At 35.6% G+C, this 10,191-nt stretch overlaps 1 pseudogene; it reads right to left on the reverse strand.

Annotated features, from left to right (window-relative positions):
- Window positions 1–956: 956 nt before the first annotated feature.
- On the reverse strand, window positions 957–2,052 carry LOC122310421 (annotated as a pseudogene).
- Between the last annotated feature and the right edge of the window lie 8,139 nt (window positions 2,053–10,191).

Consider the following 10,191-nt stretch of genomic DNA (forward strand, 5'->3'; position numbering starts at 1 on the left):
TACCAAATGGGGCTCTTTTTCTTCATCAAACTTAGGGTACCATTGGAAAATTCGATAAGACACTCCTTCTACATCACAAGTTTCTCTTGAGAAAGCTTTGACAAAATCAGATTCATTTGAAAATCGAACGAACACAGACCTGGCCTTTGACATCGCAAACACCACCAGTTGTGAATCCAAGCTCCACAGACTTCTAATGAAAGCTTTAATAATATCAAGAGATGGCCGCTGTCTCATAAACTTCATAACTAGTGAGAATTTAAACGGTTGTGCAGACTGTTCTATTTCCTCCTTCGTGAAAGACACATATGGCACCCCATCGAGTACCTTCAAAGGTCTCAAAGGTATTTCAACTTCTGGAATCGGCTAAGGACTTTGGGTCACCATATCTGCAAAAGTCCTGTATCTTCCTGCTGACGCCGAGGCACCATGATGGACCCTGGTGGCTGCCATGTTTCCCACAAGTCACTCCAACCCTAGCAAAGCCATTTATAACTTAAACTCCATCTTCACCAGATAATTTAATTAAAAAATTATTAGATGGTTAATAATAATAGTATAAAGTGAATTCATAATTTGATACAAACTCAAAACTTAATATATGACAAAGAACTAATTAGAATCATTGAGTCACTGCCATTAATTATTAATGGGTCACGCATTATGCATTACACGTATACAATACAAAATGGAAATCTTGGTAGACATCACTAAAGCAGTGTCATGTCTACCATAAGAGTACTAGTCAACATCGATTAGCTCCTTCTGAAGTATCAAATTTTATTCGAAACAAATATGATCATATCAAGTTCATATATAATAAGCAACCTTGAATTCCTTCATGATCATTCCAACATCAAAATTAATAATGTTCAACTACAACATGATTATTTCAATATCTTCAAAACAAATTACTAAAACTTAATCTAATTCAGGGATGACCTCTAACTCTTGGCCTAATGCATTATAGGCTTCCTTGCATGGATTCTCGTAGGGTCTGGGGAGGCAAAAGGATTAGGAGGCATAATTAATTTATCTCCTTCTCCTTCCAACGTTTGAACCACAAATTTCATAGAAGGACGGTCCATTGGGTACCATTGGATGCACCGAAGTCCATGATTGCAAGTTTTTTTACAATTTTCATATCTCCATCATCCTCAATAAAAACTTGCAACTCTTCCTTTTGTCCTAAGAGATTTTAGATCCATTCTGGAAAGTAAACTTGGCTAGCATTTTCTGACGTCATGTCAACACTTCTCCTCCCTCCAACAATTTCAAGCAACAACATTCCAAAACTGTAAACATCTATTTTATAAGACACAATCCCAAAGTTTCTAGAGAACACTTCAAGAGCAATGTAACCCATGATCCAGCTGCCTGTGGTCATAGATATTGCACTTTGATCCTTGGAACACAACTTTGCAAGGCCAAAATCAGAAATTTTTGGAATAAAGTTTTGGTCTAGCAAAACATTATGAGGTTTGATATCAAAATGGAGGATTCTTTGATCACATCCTTGGTGAAGATATTCGATTCCTTTTGCCACACCAAGAAAATATCATGCAGTATCTCCCAACCAAGAAAATTTCTCTTAGAATTCTTTGAAAACATGAACTTTTCTAATGAATAATTTGACAAAAAAATTGAAAATAACTCATAAACTAGTGCTCGTCTAAATCCATCAGCACAAAATCCAACCAAGGGAACTACATTGACATGATGGATTCTACCCATTATTCCAACTTCATTTATGAATTCTTCTCCATTTCCCTTGGAACTATTCAAGATCTTCACGGCATCGTGGATTTCATTAGAAAGTTTTCCTCTGAACACTGTTCTGTAGGCTCCTTCGCCCAATTTCTCGGTAAACTGATTTGTAATCCTTTTAAGATCAGCGTACTAGTATCTCGTGGGCTTGTAGCTTCTGTAGTCGTCCCATAAATTTTCAATCTTCTTCCAATATTCTTTTTCTACTTTGTCATTGCTATAGACGCAATAAAGTGCAAAAGCCAACAGTAGTAGTAAAAGAGTTTGACCTAAAATGGCCTGCATATAAATATATATATATATATATATATTTATCAAACATTCACCAAGTCAAGAGCTCACGTCTTTCCCGATTAATTAGTACGTATGTTTGAAACTTTCTAATATAAAAAGTTAAAAAGCTAAGGGATAAATAACTTACCAGTGGTCACTAATTTTGTTGATGCACCTGTAAAATATTAATTTGACATATATAATCATCAGATTCTATTAAAGATCAGTTAGTGTGATGTTTATTTCCTAAGAACTTTTCATTTATGTTTTACTATATTAAGCTTTTCTATTATTAGCTTGTGTTTGGAAGTTGTATCTCTGCTTTTAATGAAATTTGTGAGTCTCTATGTAAGCATATATATCAGACTAATAAGAAATGAAAGGGTAGAACAATCAGAATCAATCTTCACGTTGGAGATTGAAGTTTCTCTCAAAATACTCTGTTTTTTTTCCTCTGTTTTGCCTCTTTGGTTAAAACTAACAATTGGCATCAGAGCGAGCCGGTTCATCTAAGGGTAAAAAATGGCTACCTTTGGAGCAAAAACTTCTGTTCCCATTTTCAATGGTGAAAGCTATGATTATTGGAGCATCAAAATGAAGATCTTTTTCCTATTTCAAGATCTATGGGATGTAGTGGAAAAGGGAGTGACAATTCCAGCAGTAGGAGCTTTGGATTCAACTCAATCTAAGCAAGAAACTACGAAAGATGCAAAGGCTTTGTTCATCCTGTAGTAGGCTGTGTCTGAATCAATCTTTCCAAGGTTGATGAGGGCTAGCACTTCAAAGGGAGCATGAGAGATTCTACAGTCAGAATTTCAAGGAAATGCCAAGGTAAAACTCATCAAACTTCAAGGCTTTAGATGGGAGTTTGAAAATTTAAAAATGAAGGAATCTGAAGTAGTAAAAGAATATGGTTCCAGATTAATTGAATTAGTTAATCAGATGCGTGCCCATGGTGAAATCAAAGGATTGTTCAAAAAATTTTGATTAGTTTACCCGAGAAGTATGATCATGTAGTGGCATCAATAGAGGAGTCTAAAGACCTACAAACACTGTCAATTACTGAGTTGATGGAATTGCTTCAAGCTCATGAACAAAGGCTAGCAAGAAGGGGGTGATGGTTCCTTGGAGCATGCTTTCCAATCCAAGGTGAATCCGAAAAATAAGAAAACAAAAGATTATAAAAAGAAGCCTCAAAATGATTACAAGAATTCTGATCAAGTGCAAAAGGAAAGTAAGATGAAAGGGAAAATGGGTGAATTTCCTCCATGTGGTATCTGCAAGAAAAAAAATCATTTAGAAAAAAATTGCTATCATGCTGGGAAGCCACAATGTTGGAATTGTAAAAAATTTGGGCATATGGAAAAGGATTGTAGATACAAGAACAATCAACAAGCCAACTATTTAGAAGAAAAGGAGGAGAATGAGCATTTATTTTTTGCATATCAAGCTCTCACTCAATAAGAGAAGATCTGGTTTATAGACAATGGATATAGCAACCATATGGCTTCTGATGAAACAATTTTCACTGATTTGGACAATTCTATCAAAATCCAAGTTAAGATGGGTAATGGTGAACTTATTGAAGCTAGAGGCAAAGGCACAGTGGCCATCTAGACCAAGAAGGGTACAAAACTCATCAAGGATGTATTGCTGGTTCCATCCCTTGATCAAAACCTGTTGAGTGTAGGCCAAATGATGGAAACTGGTTACTCCTTGTGCTTTGAAAATAATATGTGTAGAATTTATGATGAGAAGAATAAGGTGGAGCTAGCTAAAATAAAAATGGGGAGAAGTAGGAATTTTCCCATTCAATAGAACTTTCCTAAGCCTATGGTGGCAACTGTGGATGAGACAATGTTATGGCACCAAAGATTTGGGCATTACAATCTCAATTCTTTGAGATTATTGCATCAGAAGGAGATGATGAAGGATCTATCTCTCTTAGAAAAGGAGACACCAGTTTGTAAAGGGTGCTTGGTTGGAAAACATCACAAACTTCCATTTCCATCAGAAAGCAGTTGGAGAGCCAAGGAAAAACTGCAACTGGTTCACACTGATGTGTGTGGTCCAATGAGAACTTTAACTCACAATCAAAGCAAATACTTTATTCTCTTCATAGATGATTTTACTAGAATGATGTGGGTTTATTTCTTTCATGAAAAATCTGAAGTTTTTGGAGTTTTCAAGAAGTTTAAACTACTGGTTGTGAGCAGAGATGTGAGGTTTAATGAGAATGCTTCTTGGGATTGGGAAGCTGAGAAGGTTGTTCAACCAAGAGTTGAGATATCAGTTCAACCATCAACTGAGATGGAAGAAGAAGAAGCTGAAGTTGAAACAAGTGATATTCAGCAAATTCATACAGAAAGTCCCATTGCTACTCAAGTATTCTTTGATGATAGTGAAGAAGAGTCAACTCCTGAATCTCCAATAAGAAGAACAAGACTTCTTAGTGAAGTATATGAGCATTGTAATTATGCTACACTTGAACCCAATAGCTTTGCAGCAGCTTCAAAGGAGGAAGTTTGGCATAAAGCTGTGAGAGAAGAAATTAGGATGATAGAGAAGAATGAAACTTGGAAGTTGGTTTCTTTACCAGCAAATAAAGAAGTTATTGGAGTAAAATGGATTTATAAGACTAAATTAAATCCGGATGGCTCTATCTTGAAGCATAAAGCAAGGTTGGTTGTCAAGGGGTATGTGTAGCAACATGGAATAGATTATAATGAAACTTTTGCTCCTGTTGCAAGTATGGATACCATTAGAGCCTTAGTCTCACTTGTTGCTTAAAAGGGCTGGAAAGTATTACAACTAGATGTGAAATTATCATTCCTAAATGGAGTGTTGGAAGAAAAGGTTTATGTGGATCTACCTGAGGGGTTTGAAAAGGAAGAATGTAAAGTTTATAAACTGAAAAAAGGCTTTGTATGGATTAAAACAAGCACCAAGGGCCTGGTATGGGAGAATTGATTAATATTTCTCTAAGCAAGGCTTCAGGAGGAGCAAAAGTGAGCCTGCTTTGTATGTAAAATCTCAAAACAGTAATGACTTGATTATAGTATCTCTTTATGTGGATGATCTGATTTTTACAGGAAGTAATGTTGGAATGATTGAAAAATTTAAAAGGGATATGATGGCAAGTTTTGAGATGAGTGACTTAGGAAATATGCATTATTTCCTAGGCATGGAAGTGAGTCAAGAGGCTAAAGGAATTTTCTGTTCTCAGAGGAGGTATACTGAAGATCTTTAAGAAGATTCAACATGGCAGGTTGTAAATCAGTGGCTACTCCATTAATTCCTAATGAGAAATTGAAGAAGGATGATGGTGGAAAGAAAGTGGATGTATCGATCTATAGAAGTCTTGTGGGAAACTTGTTGTATCTGTGTAACACCATACCTGATATATTGTATGCCACTAGTTTACTTTCAAGATTCATGCAACGTCCTAGCCAAATTCATCTTGGAACAGCTAAGAGAGTTATAAGATACCTGCAGGGAACTATCAGCTTTGGTATTTGGTATAAGAAAACTTCAAATACAAAGCTCGTGGGATTTACAGATAGTGATTGGGCAAGTTCTTGTGATGATCTAAGAAGCACTTCAGGCTACTGTTTCAGTCTAGGATCTGCTATGTTTTCTTGGAGTTCAAAAAAGCAAGACAATGTGGCACAATCAACTGCTGAAGCCAAGTATGTGGCAGCTGCAAATTGTACAAACCAAGCCATTTGGTTGAGAAGAATACTTGAGGATATGGGGGAGAAATAGTTGGGATCTACTGAAATTTTTTGTGATAATAAATCAGCAATAGCAATTGCCAAAAATCCAGTCCAGCATTGTAGAACTAAACATATTGCAATCAAATATCATTTTTTACGTGAAGTTGAATCAAATGGTGAAATTGCTTTGAATTTTTGTAGATCTGAAGAGCAACTTGCTAATATATTTACAAAAGCACTCCCAAGAGACAAGTTTCAGTTTCTCAGGTCACAGCTTGGTGTAACTGGAAATGACATCAAGGAGGAGTATTAAAGATCAGTTAGTGTGATGTTTATTTCCTAAGAACTTTTCATTTATGTTTTACTATATTAAGCTTTTCTATTATTAGCTTGTGTTTGGAAGTTGTATCTCTGCTTTTAATGAAATTTGTGAGTCTCTATGTAAGCATATATATCAGACTAATGAGAAATGAAAGGGCAGAACAATCATAATTAATCTTCACGTTGGAGATTGAAGTTTCTTTCAAAATACTCTGTTTTTTTCTCTGTTTTGCCTATTTGGTTAAAACTAATAGATTCTCGTTCTATTCTGATGAAGTAAACATGAGATTAGCAAAAGATCATCTATTATATGCTAAGCCTGCAAAATTGTTAAGAATTTGAATAAAGAGTTGGTAATTGTATAGAAGATGATAGCGTTGTGTTTGGGGAAGCATGGAATTTCTAACTCGGTATTAATATTTATTGATCTACATTTTCTGCAGGCTGGTGTGGACCAGTTTAAATAAAGGATATCGTCACCATTATATACAATCTGAGCTGGAATTGATCTAACACTATACATCTTTCTACAAGGTAGTGTGGGCAACTCATTGATGTCTGAATAATTATTCAAGGCATAAACTTGGTGGCTATATCTAGGGTCATTAAGACAAGACATCATAGGATAATCACTGCGTACTTCTCCTTTAGAATGTGAACAATTGAAAAAGGAAAAGTCATAATGGTACTGATCTGTGAATTGGAAAGGTGAGGAAGATAAATTGAGTCACCGGATCCCTCTAGGAAAGCAAAGATCAGGATGATATACTTGAATTGCCTAAGATTTGTAGTCAATCTTTTCGACAAAAAGCTTGACTGAAATTGGCAGCTCGAGCACTGTATTGTTGGCCGTGGCGGTCCTTGAGTCATAAAGGAAATCGAATGGCTGGCCGTGGCTGCCACACTGCCATGAATCGGCACACTCATCATGTTGGCCTTGGCTGTGGTGTAAGATGAAAAGCATAAACAAGAAGAAATATGACTTTGCCATTCTTTTACGATCGAGCAAATGCTAAATTGTCTGATCTGGTTTTCCGACCTCTCTCGAAAGGAAAACAATCAAACTATCTTGGTGACACGACCAATTTATTGACGCAATAATCGTATAAAATAGAAAGAAATGTGATGAGACGATTAATTAACAACATGTGCCACGCGCAGGTGCCCGCACCCAACTAATTTAAACTAATAATTAGTAGCATCCTGCGACACGAGTACTACTTGCTAGTAATACTAAGTACAAAGTTTGATCCTTTTGTAAAAAATTGAATTCTATTAACAAACAGTTTTTTTTTTTTTTTTCCCTGAAGTTATGCATGAAATTGTATATGTATAACTTGTAAAGATCATTTCTCACTACTCAAATATTGTTTCTTCACAGCTGTGGAAGCTATGCGCTATGCTCTCTCTCTCTCTCTCTCTCTCAGAAATTAGAATGAAGAGAGGTGTGCCCCTTTCTGCAGGACCTGTGGCCCTTATCATTCTAGTTGTGCGCTAGCTCTTCATCAAACTTGCAGTGCCAAGGATGCAAATCGGCACTGTGTTCCTTCTTCCTGCGGCAATATCCCCAACATTAGCTCTCCATTTGGATTGGAACACGATCCTCCAAACTGCGGCAACCCAAGGTATATCCTGTCATGTCAGGACAGCCAAACTGTGTTATACTTATTGTCCGTAGAACACTACGTACAGGAAATCAATTACACTTCCCAAACAATCCGAGTTGTAGACACAGGTATTCAGAAGGATAACAACTCCTACATCCCTTCTGAATATTTATGGAATTATACTCCATATTAAAGAGACTAAAGAATAAAACTGAGAAGAAAGGCAAGGAAAGTGCTTGACAGAATTTCACTGTTGATTGTTTTTCCTCTCATACATAATGCTCTGTTTCCATAGGTATTTATAATGCAAGTCTCGACAAATACAATTCTTAGATTAAATCCTCACTGTACAGCTCAGCTAGTTAGTTACACAAATATTCTTCCAGAGGTTTCCACAATATTCCATTAGCTCACATGCGCATTTCTATTACAGCAGGTCTGGTGCATGAGCCATCTTTTGCTGTTGTGCCATTCACTGCATCCTTTGGTGCATCGGCCAGAGTAGCGTCCTTAATACATATTATAGAAAGTGGGGAATCAGAGAAACCATGGTTTTGTTGAACTGTGAAAAGCGAGTGAATTCCCCAGGGTATCTGAACACATCTACTTGCTTTGGCAATAGATCGTATGCTTCCAACTCATCTTCATCCCAACCTGAGGTCGGGTTTAGATGTGTGATATATAGCCAGATGAACACAGGGGATGTGGAGGACTTGTGCCAAGTAGAGCATATATTCCAGACATCGTGGTCAGTCCGCAATCTGGTACTAGAAGACCCAAGTAGTATTTCCTGCACAGACTTACACAACCTATTGCTATACGGTTTTGAGCTTTCTTGGATGACCCCTACAGATTGTGGAAAGTGCGGCATCTTCGAGTTCAGCGAACAACGTCGCTTTTGCTGAAAAAGCCATACGGGTGAGTAAACAGTGCAGGTCCAATTTCTTATCAAGTAAACGATGAATGCTACTTTTACGAAATTTCTTTATGCATGTATACCCCATAATCCCCCACCTTCTTATAATATATAGGAATGTCTCCAACCGCTAACATTATTTATCTTTTGTTTGTCAAACCAGGAATCCTTGGAATACCATTTTGGGTTTACAATGGTGAGGTAAATTTTTATCTCAAAATTGATCACAATGAAAAGCTTGATATATATCTTTAATTTATGAATATATCTTATTAATTAATATATCAACATATCATATTCCTTATCCTCCTATGCCTATAAAATGGTGTATTAAGGATTATTTGTGCAAGTTACAAGAAATTTAAAGTGAATGATATTCAGTTCATGATACCCCAAAATTGTGGTATGCCCTGACAAATTACCGATTCTCTAATTCTACGCAGCACAAATGTATAAGTCTTGATATTTGGAAGGAAGATAGTTGGTTAACACAAGATTTTAAAGGCTTTCATATAGGAATTATAGTTTTCTGTTAAGATCTATTCTACCGAGGTCTACAAACAAATCAATTTTTAAGTTTAGCTCTAATTCTAGTTTTTGTTACTTTTAATTACATAATTTAATAGTTCAAACTCTACTGAAATATAGGGAAATCTCTCTCTCTCTCTCTCTCTCTCTCTCTCTCTCACACACACACACACACACACATATCTATATATATCCTTGATGCCTAAAAAATCATTTTTATAAATATCAATTTCTAAAAGATGAGAGAGCTCTTTGTATACACCTAGTAAAAATTGAACAAACTAAAACTTTGTCCTTTTATTTTTCGAGATATTTATTTCAAACATTTATTTTGAGATTTTAGTTTGGGCAAGTTTGACATGTGAGTTATGATCATCAGATCATTGTTGTACTCTAGCAATTTATGAAGGCCCATCACATATCAATATGTCTCAAGGCCTAGAGAGTAAGCCCATCCCTAAAAGAGTGTGAAAAACCTCAAAAAGCCTGATGCCCCTCTCTCTCTCTCTCTCTCAATTAAAGCCCACCCCCAATACATGGGCTTCACTACTCATTAAAGAAAAAAATTGATGGGCTTGGTTACTTAACACATTCCTAGCAAAATTACTAAATTATGCATATTTATTAGTTGTTGTTATCTCTTTCAATTATTTAAATGGACTTGATTAATTATTTTAGAATTAAAAGTAGTTTTGATAGATGCCAACCTTAATTTTTAAATATATATATGTGTGTGTGTGTGTGGGTGGGTGCGGGTGTGTACACCATATTGAGCAAAGAATAATAAAAATAAATTATAAAAAATTCAAAAAATATGTATAAAATATTTGTTGTTCTCCATATCTCATCTTAAATATTTATTGTCTTTCATTATGCTCCCTAGAACCTCTCTATTTTCTCTATTTTTTCCAACAAGGGAAAGTACAATTTTATTTTTTAAAAATGTATGATCGCTAACAAGAGATGAATTTACTTAAAACATAACTATTAGAAAGTAATATTTTGAAAATAAGATAAATGGAAAATGAAAAAAAAAAAGAGATGATTTTTGGAAATAAAGAAA

This window comes from Carya illinoinensis, chromosome 5, assembly GCF_018687715.1.
Source record: "Carya illinoinensis cultivar Pawnee chromosome 5, C.illinoinensisPawnee_v1, whole genome shotgun sequence".
NCBI classification, from domain to species: Eukaryota; Viridiplantae; Streptophyta; class Magnoliopsida; order Fagales; family Juglandaceae; genus Carya; species Carya illinoinensis.